The sequence below is a fragment of the Ambystoma mexicanum genome, chromosome 11 (genome assembly GCF_040938575.1).
Source record: "Ambystoma mexicanum isolate Mex_15411 chromosome 11, UKY_AmexF1_1, whole genome shotgun sequence".
Taxonomy (NCBI): Eukaryota; Metazoa; Chordata; class Amphibia; order Caudata; family Ambystomatidae; genus Ambystoma; species Ambystoma mexicanum.
In genome coordinates, this window is record NC_090934.1 from 562,626,182 (window position 1) to 562,648,025 (window position 21,844).

At 45.1% G+C, this 21,844-nt stretch overlaps 1 protein-coding gene across 2 annotated transcripts in view; it reads left to right on the top strand.

The window, feature by feature from the left end:
* The first annotated feature begins 17,003 nt into the window (after positions 1–17,003).
* CD59 (CD59 molecule (CD59 blood group)) overlaps positions 17,004–21,844 on the top strand; it is a 231,221-nt gene continuing 226,380 nt past the window's right edge. Inside the window, exon 1 of one of the 2 annotated variants that reach the window (XM_069623400.1) lies at positions 17,004–17,275. The gene's annotated coding sequence lies outside the window, so the exon portion shown is untranslated. The remainder of the gene's footprint in view (positions 17,276–21,844) is intronic. The other variant, XM_069623401.1, reaches the window with a different exon arrangement.

Sequence of the window (21,844 nt, forward strand, 5' to 3'; positions counted from 1 at the left end):
CTTCCAAAACACCGAAAGGGATTACACACATTACGCTGCAGTGCTCAAGCGATACTTGAGAATAGATATGGTTCTGGTCTCGTCAACGTTAATCCCCCAGGTGACGACAATGGAAATTGGGGTCAAGTATCTCACGGATCACGCTCCGGTATTATTACAAATTGAGACGCTCATGGGTAAAACTGGGAATTGGAAACAATGGAGGCTCAACAAACTGATACTAAGGCATATTGCTCATAGGGCCCATATGTAGAAAGTAATCACTGACTACTTTAAAGAGAATGACACTGGGGAAGTGGATTGGCGCATGGTTTGGGATGCGGGGAAAGTGGTGGTTCAGGGGGAATTTATCTCTCAGGCCGCAACATATATGAGAGGGAAGGAAGCACAGCGGAAGGAACTGGAGAGGGAGGTTAAAATAGCAGACTAACAGCACAAAAGTAAACAAACGCACAAAACACTACTGGCATTGCGAAAAGTCAGGGCCCAGTTGGAGGCACATGTGGCGGATTGCACCGCTCAAACCCTGCTGAACACTAACCAAACATACTATGTTCAAGGGGCAAGGCTAACCGCCTTTTAACAGCCAAACTGCAGAAGCAGAGAACCTGTAATTATATCACACAACTACGAGACGATCAGGGCAGACTACGTACTGCGGATGCTGACGCATTAAAGGTCATGGATTCCTTTAATGTGGGCTTGCTGAAACAAGAAGACATGGATCAGTGCCTCCAAGCAACCTATATTGAAAAGTTAGGATTGCCTCGCATATCCATTGAGGAAAGGGACATTTAAGAAAGTCCCATCATGGCAGAGGAAATAAACGACGCCATAACATCCCTGCCGGGTAACAAAACGCCTGGAACGGATGGTTTCGGGAATGGATATTATAAAAACTTTAGATCTCACCCCTTTAACACACCTTTTTAACAGAATTAGAGAAGAGGGAGTGATCACGGAAGATATGGGTAAATCGACCACAGTATTGATCCCAAAACCAGAAAAAGACCCGACTGATTGTGCCAACTATCGCCCCATCTCAACATGACAAACTGGCCTGCCGCCTCCTTCAAAGGCAGTATAGACTCTGCATCCACGCCAAGAAAAGAGTTTTTATTCAAGCCTGTATCTATGCGGCATTCAATAACACAGCCAAACTTTTCAAAGTCAGCAAGGAACTAGCCAATGCTGCAGCAGCCTCCTCCACCACTGCACCTACCCAGGCACTTTGCTCAGCCATGGTTGCACACTTCACCGCTAAAACACAGGATATCCTATCCTCTCTCTCTCTTCCACACTACCTCATGCACCAACATCTATTGCACCTCCCTTGGCCACCCCACCAAAGCCCCTCCCCTTCTTCTCTCTTCTCTCTTCCCTGTCACACCTCAGGAGGTCACTATAGAAGTCCGGTCTATGAAAGCCTCCTCCAAACAGGTAGACACCTGTCCTTCCAAAACCATCAAGGAAAACATTGACTCTCTTGCTCCTGCCTTGGCCGACCTCTGCACCCTCTCCTTTGCCAGTGGAGTTTTCCCCACTGCTCTTATGCACTCCCTTGTGCACCCTCTCCTCAGAAAACCTTCTGGTGACCCATCCATTCCGGCAAACTATCGCCCGTTCTCTATCACTCCTTTCCTGAGCAAACTCCTGGAGAAGTTGGATGTCTCTCAGCTTACCCTCCAACTGAATCTGTTGGTTGTCTCCATGACCACCAGTCTGGCTTTAGAGTATCCAAAGGCACGGAAACTGCTCTTCTGAACACCTGTGAAGGTCTGCTCTCAAATCTTGATTCTAACTCTCCTGTCCTCATCCTACTAAGCCTCTCCTGTCTTTGATACTGTAAAGTACAACACTCTGATCGCATGTCTCCGTGATACCCTGGGCATCACTGATCAGGCCCTGGGGTGGCTAACCTCCTTTCTCTCTGACCGCTTATACAAAGTGGAGCTGGGGTCCTTTCTCTCCCCTTTCACTCTCTCTACTTGTGGTATCCCCCAGGGATCTAACCTATTCCCCCTGGTTTTTCAATGGCTACATGCCCCACCGGGCCCGTAGGATAGCCACTTTACCTCCAACTTTCAGTGTTACGCGTATGACACGCAGCTATTCTTCAGGCTACCCTCGGCCTCTTCCTCACTCATACGTGACTGACCGCAATTCAATCGTCGTGTGCTGCAAACGACCTCTGCCTCAATGCCAATAAGACAGAGATGGTCCTCATCGGGACCCCTGCTCCCGCCTTCCCTCTCTCTGGCTGGCCTCCCTTGTCCATGCCCCTCAATTTACCAACGAGGCAAAACATCTGGGGGTCATCTTCGACTCCACTCTCTCTTTCTCGTCACACATTGTGGACATCTCTAAAAAGTCCCACTACCAACTGCACCTTCTCAGAGGTATTCTAGCTTTTCTCACTTTCCCCCAGAGGCTCACTGACTCCAGAGCCCTGTTTCTCTCTAGGCTGGACTACTGCAACAGCCTCTTTCTCAATCTTCCTTCTTCTACTTTCCATCCTCTTCAACTTATCCAGAACAGAACCACAATACTTATCCTTGGCCTCAAGCCCCGGGACTGCATCTCTCCGGCGCTGAAATCCCTTCACTGGCTCCCTGTGGCTGCAAGGATTAAGTTCAAGACCCTTTGCATTGTCCACAAGGCTTTCTGGGGCTGGGGCCCACTCTATCTGCAACACTCTCTTCCTAAATACGCTCCTACCAGAGCCCTCCGCTCTTCTTCCTCCAACTTTCTGCGGGTGAGCCACTTCCCCAAACACTTGGAGGGAGATATTTATCCTCTGCAGGTGTCTCCCTCTGGAGCAGCCTCCCTGCCTCTCTGTCTCGAGCCGGATCTCCTTAAGTTCAAGAAACTCCTGAAGACTTTCCTGTTTGCCTCCTCCTTCTCTTTCCCTCTCCCCTGCTAACCACCACTTTCTGCTCTGTCTCCTCTACTTCTGCTCAGTTTTGCTGACTGGCTGCCTGGTTTACCTTCAGAGCCTCACAGGTAACAAGTTTTCCTTGCCAGTCTCCTGCACTTACCTCCAAGCCTGGCACTTGTCTCAGCACTACTGCACTACGGTTACCACCCATGAGAGTGGTATCTCTCTGCACATAACCCATGTTCTGACAGGACTGAGATGCACTTGGTCCCTGTTCCCCCCTCCTCTCGCACTTCCTGTACTGTGCACCTGCACAATCTGAATGTACCACGCCTAGTAAGATCATTTGTCTTGTCTTCCTTTTGTCCTCCCCTCCCATGCATGGTTGCGCTTTGAAACACTTGTGTATAAGCGCATAAAAAAATAAACAATCAATCAATCTCCTTACTGAATAGTGATACTAAAATCTATGCCAGGGTTCTAGCAGGGATATTAGCATGAGTCCTACCGGTGATAATTCATGAGGATCAAGCAGGATTTATAATAGGGAGACACACGCAAGATAATATACAAAAGGCGATAGACATAATAGACTTGGGAACTAAAACAGGACAATAAATCTCTATACCTGCCCTGGATGCGAGGCAAGTCTTTGATTGTCTAGATTGTGGGTTTCTAGGGCGCGTTCTAATAGCTTTTGGATGCGGCCTGGCATTCACGTGGATGGTACCTGCTAATTTTCAATCGCCCTCAGCGAGATTCCTGGTTAATGTACAGGCGAAGACAAACGAACGAGAAATCCTGCCGACTCTGCAAACAGATAAATGAGATTGAATCGATGTAAAATCTGCTGTTATATTGCCCAGAGTTAAGTAAAACAAGAGCCACATACCTGACTACCCTATCTATAGATCTTTCTAGAACACTAGAAGATGCAGATACAACATGGTGGAATAGGCTGATGTCAGGGGATAAAACTAAATGGACGATAGCGACCGTGAAAATTTTGGAATGTGCATTAGAAGCAATTGCCTCTAAAGTCCCGACGCTGACCGACGACGAGGCCCCCGACCTGGAATCGACACCCTAACAGGGAAGAGGAGGAAACCAGGCGGTTTGGTTCTCAACTGTGGGACTGCTGCACTTTTCTGTCTTCTTCTGTCGCTCTTCGTGTGGCTCTTGTTAGTTGACCAACATCACCTTTTTGTAAAAATTGTTAATGCCATTATATACGAATAATAATAAAAAAATAAAAAAAAATCTACAATTTACGGCACAGGTCAAGATCCTGAGAGGTAAACGCCAGGCATGCCCGTTATCACCATTAATATTCGCTATGGCCATGGAACCACTGGCAGCCATAATCAGACAAGATCATGGGATCCTGAGAGTAGAGAGCACAGATGGAACACACAAAATAGCCATATACATGATGATGTGTTAATATTCCTGAAGGGCATGAAACATACGCTGCCGAGAGTGATGGAAAGACTATGGGAATTTGCAGCAGTCTCAGGGTTCACTAGTAACTACACTAAGTCTAAAGCCCTTAACATAACTGATGACCCAAATGAAATATTGGAATTCAGCAAAGGCTATCCACTGAAATGGGAAGACAAGGGCATAGAGTATTTGGGTATAACCTAAACAAGAGGATATGGGGGTCTTTATGGGGCAAACATACCTCCCCTGTGGAAACACTTGTTTGAGGACGTCCATAGGTGGGATATACAGGCACTCTCATGGTTCGCCCAGTTAGCGGCTGCTAAAATTACGACAGTACCTCGACTACTGTATGTGGTGAGCTCTCTCCCTATTGAGATGCCAGCTCGAATGATTAAGATCCTACAGGCAGAAATGATCTCCTACATATGGCATAAGAAAAAACGAAGGATTCATAGGACAGTCCTACTCCGCTCGACATGGATGGGGGGATTGGGAGTCCCAGATGTGAACCTGTACATACTAGCAGCCCAAATAGCACCCATGTTGAGGTACTCAGAATCCAGAATACGAAGTAAGGGCTGGCATAAAATTGAACAGGAAGTTACAGACATCCCACTGAGGGCACTGCATTCCATGAGAATTGGAGCTCGCCGAGCGGGTGGCCATTTACTAGAGGCAACAAAAGCATCACTTCGTGGCTTGGACCAGGCATGAAAATGGAAAAAAACAGCCCCGGATTTAGGGCTTTATAGTCCAATGGGCTACAATGCTGACTTTAACCTAGGATGAAACACAGCTTATTGGGAGGGATGGGAAGGCCGGGCGAACTTGAAGTTGGGGGATTTCTTTCACAGTGGGAACTCACTACTTTTCGAGGAATGCAAGCAGAAATTTCACATAGGAGATGGAGAACAGTATAAATATATACAAATCAGGCATTGGATCTCTCAAATGGAGGTAAGAGAAGCGGGCACAAGGGCACCACTGGGACTCAAATTAACTCTACGAGAGGGGCTGGCAGCTAAAGGAATCTCAAGACCATATAGATTATTGTATAATGGACAAGCTGGAGACAAGCTCTCCTATATGGCTAGATGGGAAAAGGATTTTGGTGTTCCTATTTCGGATGAAGAATGGGGTCAAGTTCAGAGAAGGGCTCACAAGGCATCGTAATGCACGCCCATTAAGGAATCGGCATATAAAATCTGCTATAGATGGTATCTGACCCCTCAACGCGTGCATGGGATAAACGCAAAATGTCCCCCCCTATTTTGGAGGCAGTGTGGGGGAAATGGGAGACCTAGGTCATATGTGGAGGTCATGCCCTAAAGTTAAAAATGTATTGGAAGGAGAACCTGGGTCATATAAAGGAGATCACAGGGGAACAATTACCTGACTCCTCAGTAGTGATCTTGCTGGGGGCAGAGGCGGAGGAGGTATATGCTGCGGGTGGGGCCACTGCCACTCTCATCACGCACCTACTGACTGTGGCCCGAATGACCCTGGCCAGGCCTGGAAAACAGTAGATGGACCTGGCCTGGCCTGGTGGTGTGTTTAAAATCTGGGGTGTACTGGCCATGGATTAAGGTGTGTGCACTGAGAGCCGGGACATACCAAAAGTCTCTGAAATTTGGCTTCCTTTTCACAATTATGTTAAAGATAAGGAGTAACACTTCTACAAGCTGACCTTGCTTAAAAATGTAAATGTACTATAGACGGAAATGGGAGTATCGCACAGGAATAGCGCGCTGTAATAGGTATTTCTGATCCCTGAGATCTGTAACCACGCCATACTTGTTGAGCTAGGGGAGGGAGGGGCTAGGGAAGGGGATATTATTACTATCACTATTATTATTGTTGTTCTACTTTTCTTTTTGTTTGGTTTCTACTATGTAAAATTGACTCATTGGGCCTCATTACAGGTCCTGTGATAACTCTGACAGTGCTACTGGTGGGTTGCCATCGGACCTGTAATAATTTACTGGCGCCTGACTTCCCGTTGCCACCCGCTCATTAGTACAGCGACCCAGGAACTCAGGCGCAGGTAAATTGTAAGTCCCGATTCCCATAGAGTCATGGGACTCTGTGGGAGTGGGGACACGGAAGCACTGGCACCGGTGCTAACGGTTCCGGTGCTTCCGTGAAGGGTTTGCCTACTGTGACTGCTGCGCCCGGCAGGGTCAGACCTGTGGGGCACATCGACCACGGCAGGCAAACACATAGTTTGCTGGTCCGGAAACAAGGGTGCTGGTGAGCTTACCAGCACCCTTGTTTCCGGACCGGCAACATTGTAATGAGGCCCATTGTCACTGATGACACTCTGATTAAGGGCCTCTTAATTTGTATTGACTGTGAAATTTGAGAACTTATTTTAAAGAGAACATGAGCAAACATCATGTACTGAAATATATGTGACAATGAGTTAATAAATAAAGGTTTAACAACAAAAAAAAGAGCGGGATCACCTAGCATGCTTAAGAGGAGCAGGAATCTGACCTGTTTGAAAGGGTCTGTTAGTGGCCCCCAGTAAAGAAGGAGCAATGTGAGAAAGAATCTCTTTAAGGATGCCCAGCAGGGTGGAGTACCTAGGGGATGCCGATTTTAATTTCAAGATGGCAGCCGTGATATTCTCAGCCGTCAACGCAGGGAATTCTGACCATAGCCTGATGTTGGCCTGAGGCGGATCCAAAACCGGTAGAATGCCTACGCAAATGTTATTGATCTTCTCCAGAAAAAAGTGGGACAACGAATGACACAGAGATCCTGTGAGGCAGCCACAGCTTCAGGTGGAACAGACGATAAGGAGCGAACAACCTTAAATAGGTCTTTAGAGCGATTCATAGATGCTGCAATATGAGATGGGAAATAGGCCCATCTGGTGGCAAAAATAACTGTGATATACCGAAGAGGCTTGCTGGAAAACCGATTTAGCAGCCCGGTTATAGGTAAGACGCCATTTGCACTAAATTAGCCTGCCACTAGGCGAAGGGCGTGCAATTCATCAGAATACCATGGCTCGGATAACCAGGCTTGTGGTTTAGAATGTTTGAAAGCGGCAAGAAGAACTTCAAGATCCAGGGAAGAGGAGTCAGTAAGACGGACTCCAATTCGCCTGATAATCTCATCTATGGCACCAATCTCCAGTCACACCCAAGGATGGGCTGTGGTCGGGCAGGAGACTTAATAGATGAGGGTTCCCAGGAGAATGGGACAATTAAATGATCCGAATTGGTTACTGGAAGCACTGGAAACACTACAGCTTCACAGGCAGGGGCAAATATGAGGTCCAAAATGTTGCCTAGCTTGTGTGTGGGATCACTCACTAGCTGAGTCAGGGCAAGTACATTCATGGCTGCCAAGAAGCTCTGAATTTTTATTTCCATAAGATCGTTAAAGGGATAGTTCAGTCAGAAATGTTACTGGCCTAATGGATCGGGCATGTATTTAAGAGCATACATCGATCATTCTTAAATAAATTTCCAATTCAACTTACCCTAGTTTTTCTCACTTTAACACATGTGAAAACGACGGCTTGTATACCGCCATCTTGTGCTATTCTTATCCGTTGATATATCGACCTAAGTTCGTCTGCCCCTAACGCTGACATCACTGGACGCTCAGAATGAGCTCCACCTATTTCAATGACGTTAGTGGACAGCGTAGCCAAACGTACCCTGTCATCAACAACGTCATAACGTTATCTAACACAGAACCAGGAACTTAAACACACACATCCACAATACATGCGAAACCTTTGTTTCTTTTTACAAAACTGATAGAAACATTTTATTTTGAAGAAAGCAGCAATTGTTGGGAGTGTAACAGGTGGTTTTCATTTTGACACAATGATGAAAATAGTCCATGCATACGTTGACATTCTCGAACACAGTTCATAGCTAGCGAACTTTGCATCGTTCTCATTTTTGGTGTAACCGCGAACGGTGATCTTCTAATGCCCAATCTGATCATCAATCGATGAATCCAAGTCTTTCCGTTCTTCACAGAAAGTTATGTTCCATGACCAACGAGTAATCCATGCACATGCCGCTCCATTACAGAGAAGAAATTAGTGCTTTAAAATTGAAATACATGTAACACTTTCACATCTGCACGTTTCTAATATAAAATTGAATATACACAGTAGATTCTTGTGTTGGCTATAAATTTAAGTTACAATTAACACGCACACGTTTCTTTGCATCAAATTGAACATTCATCTGTCACAACGTTTATCATGTAGCACACAGCACACTTTCCATCCACACTTTAAAATGTTGCTTACATTGTGTTTTGAGATTCCATTCTTCTGATGTGATGGAGGACCAACCGCTTCGAAAGATAGTTTTCTGAAAACTTTACTTTCCGGCGTAAGCTTTCAATATAGTGAATATATAATTTCTTTGTGGATTTTTGACACATTTGGACCTTCAAACAAATTCTTAGTCCGATGGATTCAAGGACACATAAAAATGGGACCCTTCATCTAGCCTTCACAGCGTGCCCGATTCAGCTTTGTTTTTGGTAACACATGCCACAAAAATGAACAGTATTAGTGGTGAGCAGTGTACTGAAAACAACAAAATATTTCAAGTGAACCACATATGGTAATATTTATTCCCATTTTAACTGTATCGATGCAACTGTTCCCACTACATTTTTTTTTTCAAAGATGACCTGAGGCGTGGTGCACACAGGTACGTATTACCCTATACGTCAATAATGATCTGCCCCCAGCTCTCTGCTTAGAGAAACCTTTGCCCAGCAGAGAGTTGGAGTGAGAGGATCAAAGTTTTCGTGAAGGAGAGTAGTTTACGAGGGAGAGCTGCAGGTAGTGTGTTCCTACACCCCAGACAGCCTTGTGGATGATGCAAAGGGTCTTGAATTTGATCCTTGAAGAAACCACAGAGGCATCAGAGTTTGTCCGGCAAAATGGCTGGGGCCTGAAGGGATAATAGTGAGGGAGACAGAGGTACAGGGATCATGGAAGAGTGTACAGGCACAAACAGTGCATTCGAGGTGTATGTTGAAGTCAACAAGGAGTAGTTTGCAGGCAGAAGTCACGGGAGAGGATGTGACGTCATCCCATTCAGAAAGGGAGACAGACACAGGGCCAGGGGCTATGCACATAGTGGCACGGGTGAGAGAGTCAGAGAGACACCCATCTTGCAGACAAGACTTTCAAAGGAGGAATAGCACTGGGTGGGTATGAGAGAGGTAGGGACCAACTCAGGGGCGATCAGGCCTACTCCTGGTGAGGATCTTGTAGACATCATTGAGGAGGGAGACAAAAGCAGTGGCAAAGCTGGCATCGAACCACATCTCGTTGAATTCGAGGACGTTGAGATTAAAGTTTTCAAGGAGGCAGATGTCAGTAGAGGCTTACTAGCTTCTGTGTAGATCTATTTCAGCAACCATATTGATTCCTGCATTGATGCAGGTGCGCCTGGTTGTAATCCACATGTGGGCCTCCACAGTAAAGATGTAAATGTGCAAAGGCCACAGGTGCTTGTTCATAATGTACATTGGCAATACATATTCCTTCAACCGTTATTTAAATGCTGTACACAGGTGTTTCTAGGCGCGACAAGACCAGGAAGGGAAAGACAAAGGGGAACAGAACAAACCATTTTACTAGGCCTTGTGTTATTTAGATTGTGTAATGGGGATGGAGAGGAGAACTGCCAGGGGGAGGGAAGGGGAGAGTGCAATAAGCAAGCTCGAGTAAGTGCCACCTGGGTGGCCAGCTCTAAGTAAGTGAAAGTAGGAAGGGGACTTTGGAGATTGCAGATACAGTCCATATTGCGCCGTAGGCCCAGAGGCAGTGCATGGGGCTACTGGTCATGAGGGAGTCTGGTCCCAATAAGCAGTGGAACCGCTAACTCTATGGGGCATGGATTCTATACAGTAAATACATAACCCAATATGCAGAAACGTGTTTTGCGTTGGCAATAAAAAGGCTGTGACTTTTTATTAAACATACTTCTAAAAACATAACTTAGTATTATGGGTAGTCCCCAACAACAGGTATGCAAGATTTTCTTAGTTCTGTACTTTTGGGCACTTGGGTCAGGAAATTAAAGTTGCCTCTCTTTGCTCACAGGTTGTCCCCAGCGGCTGTGTATTTGGGGCCTGTAAATTGGCTGGCGAGCACTTCTGTGGCTAATGGCAGTTTCCTTCCAGGCCCATGCCACCTTTCCTGCTCTTTATTTTCCACGACTTCCAGACAATGCCTGTTGTCCTGTGCTTGCCCAAATGTACCTTTTCCATGGGTGGGTGGTTTCCGGGCAAACGAGAAGCTGGGTTTGTGAACGCAGAGTGTAGATACACAGGTCAGAGTGTTCTTTCTGCAGGTCTGCTCCAGCAGCTCTGCCTATATAGGGCATATATGGCCTGGGACCATGCCAGCATATTGTTACTGCCCCCCCCCCAAATGGCTGGCATGTGCAGACAGCCACTTCTCACCTATGTGTGTGGCTTCCTGCCTTTCCCTCCTCTTATGGTTAGAGTATTCTGTCCCCCTTTGAAGAGAGGGCAGAGGGCGAGACACTGGGGGTTTTGATGTAAGCACAACCTGACTTATAGCACCTTTTGTTGTGCCCTGAGTCTCCTCCATGTCAGGCTCTTCCTGTGAGTCCTGCCTCAGGAGAGAACAGGGGGGGAAGGGGGTGATGTGCCTATGGTCGCCTTTCTTCCTATTCCCCCTTTGGTACCCTGTGGTCTGCTCCCAAACATAATGGCCTGTGCCCTTGAGCTCCATGTGGGGTTCCCCCTCATTCTGCTGCACTGATCATGGTAATAGGTTCAGAGGGTGGCCAGGTAACAAGTAAGCGCAGCAGAACAAGAACATCAGCAGGGGAGAGAAAGTGAGAGAGCAGAAGCGTAAAGGAAGGTCTTCAGTTGCTTCCAAAACCTGAGGTGGTCCTGCTCAAGTTTGAGAGAGGCAGGGTGGCTGTTCCAGCGGGAGGCACCAGCCGAGGAGAGAGAGATCTACCCCCCACTCTCTGCGTGGAGAAGTGTCTGACTCTCAGAGAGTTGGAGGTGGATGAGCAGCGGACACGAGAAGGAAAGTGCTTACGAAGAGAGAGCTGGTTGTAGTGTCGTCCCCGGCCCCAGAAAGCCTTGTGGACAATGCAGAGGGTCTTGAACTTGATCCTTGCAGCCACTGGGAGCCATTGGAGAGAATTCAGGCTGTGGACATACGATCCCTTGGCTTGAGGCCAAGGACAAGTCTTGCAGCCCTGTTCTGGATAAGTTGCAGAGGGCAAAGAGCAGAGGCAGGAAGATTTAGAAAGAGGCTGTTGCAATAGTCCATCCTAAAGAGAACTGGGGCTCTGGAAAAAATTAGCTTCTGGAGGAAAGTGGGAAAAGGGAGAATACTTGTGAGGAGGTGTAGCTGGTGTGGGACTTCTTAGAGAAATCTGTGATGTGAGGAGAGGAGACAAGAAGAGGGTGGAGTCGAACATGACGCCAAGGTTTCTGGCTTAAGGGGAGAGAGGAGAGCCCAGGGAGGGTGGCCAGAGTGAAATGAAGAAAGATTGAACAACAGTCCTAATTGAAAGGATCTCAGTCTTGCTGGCATTGAAACAGAGTACATTCCAGTGAAACACTTGAAATTATCATACCGGCATTTGTTGTTGAAAAGAAAAATCATTTACTTTACAACAGTAATTAAATAAAAAGCATTTTTTTTATCGATTACATCTCAAGTCACTAAATATTTCATTTTTTGTACAATGAAAACTGCTTGCAGGCATTGTGCGGAAGCTTGAAACTGCCTTTGTTAAACATTGTAAAGAGAGCCACACATCATTTAAATCTTGAAGTTCGCCTTTACACAAGTTCAAGTTTGTGAGGGCAAACCTTTTTTGCAATGTTACGCGGCACAGCCTGGGCCCCTAGAAACAAAATCTGGTTCAATTCTACGCGTTTGCATGGCTAGCACATTCAATATCAGATCTTTCACAAATTCAAAATCCATCTGCTTATAGATTGGCTTTGCCATCCACTGTTTGCTTCTTTTGGTATACTTCTTGTTGTAACGAGGTATTCCTGCAGTTTTTGCTTGTTCCCTTCCAATGTTCGAATTGTGTGCAAGTACAGCCAGTCTTGTCCTGGTCTCCATACCGTCTATGCGGAAATGTAACCTTTTAGGCCTGTACTTTAAGCACATATTGTGGAACATCTCTAAATCTCCAGTGTGGCAGAATTGGGTGAGTCCCCTCATATGTTTTGAAAGTGTTTTGTCGCAAACAATCTTCTGAAGTGCTGTTTGAGGCAGGGAGCCTTGAACCAACCACCTTTTCTTACGCTTCTCCTCCTTGCTCAATGGTCCATGTGTACATTCATGGAAATGTTTGTTTTCTTGCTAAGAGTGTACGTTAGAACAATGGTGCATCACTGAATGCCATTTTTCAAGTAGAATATCAACAGATCCTTGACAAGTTTTTGAGCTCCACCAAAAATGGTTGCTTATAGGCTGTGACCAATTTAAAATGTTTTTTGTGGCCTTTTTTTTCCACCAGCTGTAATTTTTTTCAAAATGGATTTTCCAACGTGCCATACATCATATTGATGCTTTGTCTGGGAACTGCTCTTGCATGGCCTTGGCAATTGAAACTTGCCCGTCAGCGGCAATCAGGTCTATGTGCAGTCCTCTCGATTGCAGAAGTTGAATGGATTTGATGAAACCAAATTTTTCCATGGCAACAGAAGATATACATTCAGTTACTTGCACAACCACCAAACTCACTATTCTTTTGGTTTGCATGTCTTGGAAGTGGTAAGTGCAGTATTTAGCAGAAACAAACAGGACTGTCGCACTGTCCATCACCATCAAGCCAGAGCCTATTGCCAGCGAGAGCATTGTCGATTGCCAACTGTTCGAGTGTTCATTCCTGGCTAATAACGGTGGGAACAAGAAATTCTTCTGACATTTGTAGTATTGGGTTTTTGAAAGGAACTGGAGTCCCACAACGTTAGAAAAAATTTAAAGTGTACTGAATGTTGATCTGCAAAACAACAATGCAGATGAACAAAGTAAATTTACAGCAGGCACTTCTCCAAGTATAGGTTGAGCAGACCATGAAAATGAGTTATGGTGGTGTACACAGCTACCCTTGATCTGCATGTGGGTGCCTTTAACTAAATGAGTAAACTCCACCAATGGCTCCCCACAAATACTCAGAGGCAGTTTATGATTGCATTTAACCATTTTCATGATCTTGATCAGGCAGCCATTTCAATACAATGTATTTTGGTGCCTTTAATAGCCAATCGTCTAGAGGTACAGTGGATTGCGATTCCAATGAGGTGGATAAGTGCAGTCCACATCACAAGCACAGTCGTCAATTAGTGGCGAAGATGCTTCAGTTATTTCTGTGTGTGATACTTCTGCTATGTCCACATGTATTGGGGAAACAGGTAACATTTTCAAATAATTTGTTTATAGAGTGTTTATTGTGGGTTCCATGTGTTAATTCCGCCGCAGAAATATTGCGATGCAAAAATATTGCCATATTTTTCTGGCAAAATTCACACATGGACCATGCGGGGGACACCCCCACAACCCCCGCTCCCACATAATATCCCCAACAAAAATCTCGCCTATGGCGAACCAAACGGCCATATCTACGGCGATATTTTTGTTGGGGATATTATGTAGTGATACCTTGATTGTGTGGGCGGCTCTGCAAGCAATTCAGAAACATCTGCTATGTTGTCTGTCTCTTCTGTTTGACGTTGTGTGGTGTAACAATGATCCAGGCGTACTTTCCATGGGTCACTGCTGACATTTAATTTAAATTCCTTCCACTGGGCTGCTGCATCACAACACTGAATCTTGCGTGAACCATGCTCAGCCTCAACATGCAGCTGCTCCCAGGTCAAGTCTGTTTGGCAACCGACATCATTGGTTAGTCTAGTTGTCTCAGTCTTCATGCTCCTCTTCGTCCTAGGTTTCTAATTTAAGAGAAAATAAACATGCTTCATTGATAGTACACATACAGAATATATCAATTACAACTTGATAATGTAATACCAGTGGAGTAAGTCCTAAATAAATTATTTTTGTTTAAAAAACCTTTGTTATATACACTTGTTTTGTGGATTGTCCTTGAAACTGTCAAATTGGATTTGGCGACCACCAGACCAAGCTGAAAAACAACATTTTTAAATTGTATTAACCTTGAAATTTGCTCTTTCACCTACAGAATCATACATACCTATATCAAAATACAATTAAATGTAATTACGGAAGCAACTAAAACATATTTTGTTTTGTTTGTTCCTGCCTGTAACCTAACTCCTGTAACTACCTTCTCCCTGTGATGTAACGGTGTATATGAAGCAAGACACATTTAATATTGCGTTCTTGTCCTGATGAAGGTAGCATCAACAAAAGGACACGATTTGTGATGTTCTGCTTTTGACAATCGAAACACGTGTCGACTAAAATCTGTTGGAATGTTAATATACAGATAGGATCACCTGTATTAAAGGAAGGGAGCTATATTTTGTGAAAATACCACTGTGTATAGGGAAAAGTGTTTCACTATCAAGTTTGTAAATTTAAGAAAGCTGTGTTGCTATGAGGGGAGAATGAGTATGAATGTTTGATGTGAAAATGGAATGTGAGCAGTAAATTGTGAGATACCTGGAGCAGATTTGTTTTTTTATGATTACTTGTAATAAAATTATATGTTAAAAAGTAAGTGTATATTGTCATCCTCTATCTACTGGTCTATTGTGTTATATTTTTCAGAATTTTCACCTGAACGACCAGAGGTATAATTCAGGCACCCCTTATTTTTTTTAACTGTTAACACAGCCAGTGGCTGTAGGGGCATTGATAGACAGTGGGTGATTTATTTAACCTGTAAGAAATAAGAAATGTGAATATTTTTGGGTTCTCGGATGAGCACTATAAGAAGTTATTAGAAACACTGGCACCCCTGACAGGGGCTATAGCAACAGCATTGTTTGCTGGTGAGAAAGATTATATAGAGAAGATTAAACAGAAAATGAAAAAACTGACATGGACTGACCTCCACAGTAAATTCATGTTGGAGTAAATGAAGGCTGGGTTTATTCCCAAAGGACTTCAAGTCAGGAACATCCCGAGGATATTTATAGATAACCCCAACTTTCAAAAAAACTTCAGTGGGGTTGGAAATAAATGTTCTCGGGATTGGATCATTTTGATCATAGAGACAGCAGAGGAGGAAGTAAATTGGCAGATCTGGAAAAAGCTTTTCTGGATAGTAAAACCATCAAAGATGCAAAGAAACAATTGGAAGATATTGAAGAGGAGATAAAAAATGTAAACAGATCAATCTCGATCACAAAATATATAAACTCCAGAAAGATGTTGCCAATTATAAGGAGGAAAAAACCTATCCCTATCCTTAACAGGCCTTCTATACAGATCAAACTGTAGGTCTGAATTACCGAAGGAACAACAGATTTGTAACTTTCTCGAATACATCGGGATCATCAAGTGGCTCTGACCCATGATTAAGTGGGCTGGCTGGTCTGAGTTCAGGAGAGAGGGGACAAGAACAACAACGGGGTTTTTATTGAGGGGGCCAAATGGGCAATCCACGACAGAGACCTCTGCAATTTGGCAAAGGCACTGGATTGAGGACCAGACAGTGGTACCAGAACTAGTAAATAGTGACAAAATACCAATTGTAAACCTATCATCGCATGAACTGAATACCGCCGGTGCACAGTGCCCGACCGCCTTCGTCGCCAATGTTGGGGGCCCCTCTCCGGTCACCGGGGCAGGCCTCTAGAGGGGTCGGGAACACCTGACACAGATGTAACGGCGGTGGGCACGCCGTGAGCCAGGACCAGGGATCACTCTCATCGGCCCGGATCACTGGGTAGTTCCTTTCTGCTGGGGGCACCCAGCAAGTGTCGGCCTCGGCCAGGGGTCACCCAGGCCGAGCCGACCCACAAGTCCACACAGACACGAGTTGCAGCTTCCTGGGGCTCTGCTGCACTGCCTTCTGCGTGCCAGCAGAGCCCCTTTTATTAGAGAGTCTCTCGCATCCAACCACTAGACCAACACGCAACACTGTAAAATGCTGAACTAAAGTAAACCGCAGAGGGGACTGGCCACCATACTTGCGAACTAGTGCAGATTAAATCAGCAGGCTTTAATAGCCAGAAAACGGGCCCCTCCCCACTCCCCTGCCAAATGAACAGACACGTCTAACGGGAGCGAGAGAGAGCCCGGGGCGCGCTTTCCTTTCTGCAAGTGCTGTTTGTTTGACTCCTCCCCGCACAACCCCAGCCTCGCTCTCTGTACGACGGGGCATGGCAAGGGGAAATTGGAGAGCTCTGATAAATATACCTAGTTACTCCCACCCCCTCTTACGTTTCTGATCTGATTTGTTAATTTGGCCGTCTACTTGACCGACTATTTACATTTCCCCTTGGGCAGGTCACTACAGCCAAGCAAAGAAATATTGAATTAGCATAAATCAAACGAATATTGTGTGTATGCTAGTGCTTAGCGTTGTTTGTGTCGCATACCGGTCACACTGGGGATAGTATGCCTAATGTGCGTTGCGTGGATATCGTTTTCAATCAAAATGAACTGAATATTAAAAAAAAAAAGCTAAGTCTAGAATCGGAAATGTCACTTAAATGTGACATGCTGTGGCATCTGCATCACGTCGTCCTCGGGCGCCAGTCCCCCGCCCCTTCCCAAAGCTTGTGCGCTGATAGGCCAGAGCGAAGTGGTCCCTCCCTCCTGGAAGGGGCTGAGGGAGCGACTGCAGCAAGCAACGCCTTGTCAGTGTCTGGCGTCCGCTCTACTGTCGGCCTTGCTCACAGCTGGAGCCAGTGCCACCGATAGGCGTGTGGGGGTGTATCGCCTGCCTCCTCAGATTCCTACTGTCTGACGTTATATCAGATACGCGAGGGCTTCCATAGACCAGCAGCAAGGTGAGTCCCCGGCTGAGGGGGCGCTCTTATTGTTTTTGTGTAACCTGACCAAAAAAAAACAGGATTAACACGACATTGTTGTGTTCACTCGTTTAAAGCCTGTAAAATATTGAGACTGGCGCCTGGCTCGTATGGAAAGGAGTACATCCGTTTGGGTGAAGAACATGCGTATTTTCCTCTCACTTTGCACAGTGTGAGGGAATTGAAGATGCTCTCGTTGATGGAGCGGGCGGGGGAATCGGTGTCTTCCAAGCCTACCTTAAAGCCCCACCCCACATATCACCCCCTGAGAAAACACGGCTCATTACCATTTAGTTTTTTTCTAACAATTGATTAATGTATTACCTCTGCGGCTGCGCTGATGGTGGTAGCGATTACTTGAAGTGCTTGCTCAGTTAGTGGTCAATGTATGCTCTAGTTGTCAAAATTACATTACCTAGTAGAATGGAAAGACTGTGCGTACAACCCCCCCTTGCCCCGCTTAATTGTGTTTTCCACGAAAAAAAACGTTGTTTGTTGTGATCTCCTGGTGGCGCTGTTTATTTAATAGTTTTCTAATGTACATCCCAGGGTAATAATGCTAGAGGGATTTGTAAAGGCCTCCCGATTAGATGTTTTGGTTGGAGTGTTTTGCACCTTGCTTTTGGAATTCGCAAATAAAATGATTCTTCGGGGAGTATGAGAGTTCTTGGCGAAAAAAAGGCATTTTTGTTGTAACGCAAAGTTTCCTTTTATCCAGTAATGACCATAAATGAGAGATTTTTAAAAAACCAAAAAACCAAATGGGGCCGATTTAGATCAGATTACACAATAGCAGAGGTCCTCTGTGTGGCATACGATGGTGAGCGCTCTGAACTGAACAAATCAAAACAATCAACCATACAGGCAACAAGGGGCAGGGACCTGATTGCCTGTTAGTCCCTGATTGTGCATGGGAATGATTTTCCAGCCTTAATTTTCCCTAGGAATGCTTTTTGGCTAGATTGGAAGTGTTTACAATTTGGAAAGTAACATGGGTAAAATAAAATCTACCATTCAAATCGGGGTGCGCTTAGAGCTATTGGGAAGACAGCAGCAGATGCTATGAACACTGATTTCAAGGGCGGAGTGACGTATTGGAAAATAATGTATGTAACCCAGCACAGCCTTTTGATTTTTCCATGTAATTTTTTTTTTCTTGGAGAATAGTTGCATCTTGTGGTTTATCACCCAAAGGTATGCACTCATTTGCCAGATTGAGTTGGACTTCGTTTGTTGATGGAATGTGAAGTAATTTAATCCATGTGAGGGCGATTGTGGTTCACTGTTGTTCTTCAATATTTGATGCAATTTTTGGATCTGTTTCGTCATATTGCTATCATTGCCAATTGGGGAACCTAATTAAAGTTGAGCGATCTGCATTCTGAGATGCTTGTGCAATGTGTTGTGAACACACACTACTTTTGTCTTATGTACCCATACTTGATCCTGAGTTCAAGAGCTGTCCAATCAGACTTATACATGTTTGTCTATAAGCTTCACTGGGATCAGACCAGAAGATTCGGCATCCGAAATACTCCACAGCAATTGTTGGCAGCTGACGGATAGGTTTGTGTGCTGATGATGTCATATACAGTGTTTACTAATTAAGCAAAGTGTAAGTGAAAGAAGATGTATTTTAGAATTGTGCATTTCATGTTGTTAGCATATATAGGGTTTTTTGAAATGCAGAAATGTAAGTAGAAACTTGCAGTTGTGTGAAGTGCAAGAAAGTGCTATGTGTGGTGAAGCGGAGTGTGAAGTTTTAATATCTCATGAGGGTCGTGTGGGTGTAGCTGGTGCACTATGTGGGATAGAGGTGTGTGTGTGTGTGTGCAGGTGCATGTGGCACTTGTTGGATGTAGCTGGTACATCGTACAGTTGGATGTGGTGTTGACGAGTATATTTTACAGCATGAGCATGGATTTTCATTTCATTGTGATAATATTAAACTGTATGTATTATAACATGTTAACAACTTTCACATTTTTAGGAAATGTTGCTTATATGAAGGAGTTTGGGGTAGTACCTGATCACCACTACTTCAAAGGAAGCTTCATTCCCATGTAGAGTGCATGTTTGTGGTATGGACTGGTTCTATGGGTGAACCTAATTGTATGTGTTGGAAGTGCATGTAGGGAGCCTGTGACGTGTTTGTGGTGTTGAGATGTATGTTTTGGAGTGAATGGGTGAAGTATTGTTGTTGTGTATAGTTGACACCAGTTAAGAGTAGGTGTTTGTAGGCTACTGCAGTAGTTATTGCTGACACCAGGTAGGTGTTGGGTGGTGTTGATGTAGTTATGTGGCGGTACCAGGTAACAGCGGTTGTGCATTTCATTTGCAGAGTTGGTGGACTAGCGAACCACTGGCCAGGTTGAGGTGTTCCGGGTGTAGTGCATTTTGTGCAGGAAGTTTACGTGGTTAGTGTCACGTTGTAGAAATTAGTGCACCGCTGTGCAGGGAGTTTTGTAGTGGCTAATATCAGGGAGCAAATGTTAGTTCAAGCACAGTTGTGCAGGAGTAGTGTAGTAGTAGAGACACTAGGAGTAATTTAGTGTCATGGAGGTTACTGCCATGGGGAGTTGTTCTGTCATGTGGAGGCTGTATGGCACTTTGGTGCATGCAGTTATTCCGTGTCCCGCTCAGGTGTTAGATGTGGCAGATGTAGGTTGAGTAGTTTAGCCGGCTAGTAGTTGTAGTGATGTTTATTCTTTATAGATTGTAACTGTTGGCTGAAGATGAGATTGACCACCTTGTTTGGGTGACATGTGAGGTTGCCCGCGAGCATAGATTTGGTCCCCTGTGTTTGTGTGGATTCTGATGTTACTGCTTCCTTGCAATAGCGTTTGTGTGTCTGTGTTGTGAGTGGGTTTCCTATTTCTTCCTTCTTTTATCTGTTTCTTGGGGCATGTGTGTGTGGTGTAGATGAGTGGTTCCCAAGATGTTTAGTGGTGTTTTCTGGGGATGCTTACTAGTTTTTGGTGGTATGACAGGGTGTAGGTTTGTTGTGTTGTTAAGCTGGGTTCTGCTCAGGGGTGGCGGACCAGAGGACCTGGTGTGGCAGGTCAGGTCAGGTTCAAAGGAGGTTATGTTGTGTAGGGATGGTTGGGAGTGTAGGTTGGTGTGTGGCCTTGTGCAGCGGGTTTACCCTTGTGTGGGAAGTTTGTGCTTGGGTGTGGCAGTCCCAAGGCACTGGTGTGGCAGGCCAGGGCATATGGGAGTGTTGTTCTTTTGGAGTGTGCCTCATCCTAATGTGCATTGTTCATTTGGTATGGTTCTGAGTGGTTGGTTTGGATGAGTATTGGGTCAGTTCTTGTTTGTTTTAGGGGTGGAGGTGTGTGGTATCCTGCATGTTGTCTGCTGGGAGCTGCTTGTGGAATGCCTGATGGAATGTGGAGCGTGTGTGTGTGGGAGCTCTAAGAGTGACTTCTTGGGGAGGACTTCAGCATGGGGCTAGAGCTGTTAATATGCATCTGTTCCTGACGTTTACTTAACCTGCAACTGAAGTTTAAAGTACAGACTTTTGTTTTGTACTTACCGCCTCCGCCTGGTCTCTTGAGTCTGAGTCTCCATGCTGAATGCAGCAACATTATGTGAATTCTCTCTTACTCCCCTTATGACCTTCTATAACATGAAAGTAATCCTGACCATGACCATAACCTATGGATCAGAATTGACACAACCCAAGAAGTGGGAAGGCTTAATAAGAATGGAGGGAAAGATTTAGAAATCAGTGTCGAATCTTCCAAATTCTCTACCATTGCCCATATTAATAGAACTACTGGGTCCACCGTTACTCAATCCTACATTGGTTGGAAAAAACTACAACTGGTAAGTAAATCTTGATCCTACCTTTGAGGTTGCTAGGGGAGCCTATAATACCCATTAAGTACTTGAGGTTGTTCGCTAGATAACTGAGATCCTCGCACACCTAAGTGAAATTGGTCCAAATGAAAAGGAACTGTTGGAAAATCAGAATTCACCAAAAAAAACTATTTGATTATGACTGGGCAGTGAAGAAAGGGCTAATGGAAGCATATGTAACCCCTTCGATGGTTTATTTTGAAAAGAAATCTGTGGTAAAAAAACCCGCGATTAAACAGCAGGCGATGAAATCACATGGAACCGAAATATTCTATACTTTTGGCCAGCTAGGGTGAGGTGTTGGCAGAGTATATTGTATTTACCAAGTCAAAGGCTGCAGAGAGGTCGAGTAGGATAAGGATGGCCAAATTACGCTTGTCTTTAATCTCATCCATTTGGATTTTGAGGTCCAAAAGGGTGGTTTCCGCTCCGTGACCAGGGCGGAAGCCTGACTGGCGGAGGCCAAGGAGGTTGTGAGTTTCCAGGTATTTTTGAATTTGCCAATGGGCCACTGTCAATTATTTTCAGGAGGGAAGGTGCCGTTGTGATAGTGCAGTAGTTGGTGGGGACATTGGGGTCCAGTGTAGGTGTTTTGAGAAGTGGGAGTACCCATGCTTCTTTAAGATTTTCTGGTACATTGCTAGAAGAGAAGGAGTTGTAGATCAGGGCCGTGATGAAGGGGGCAAG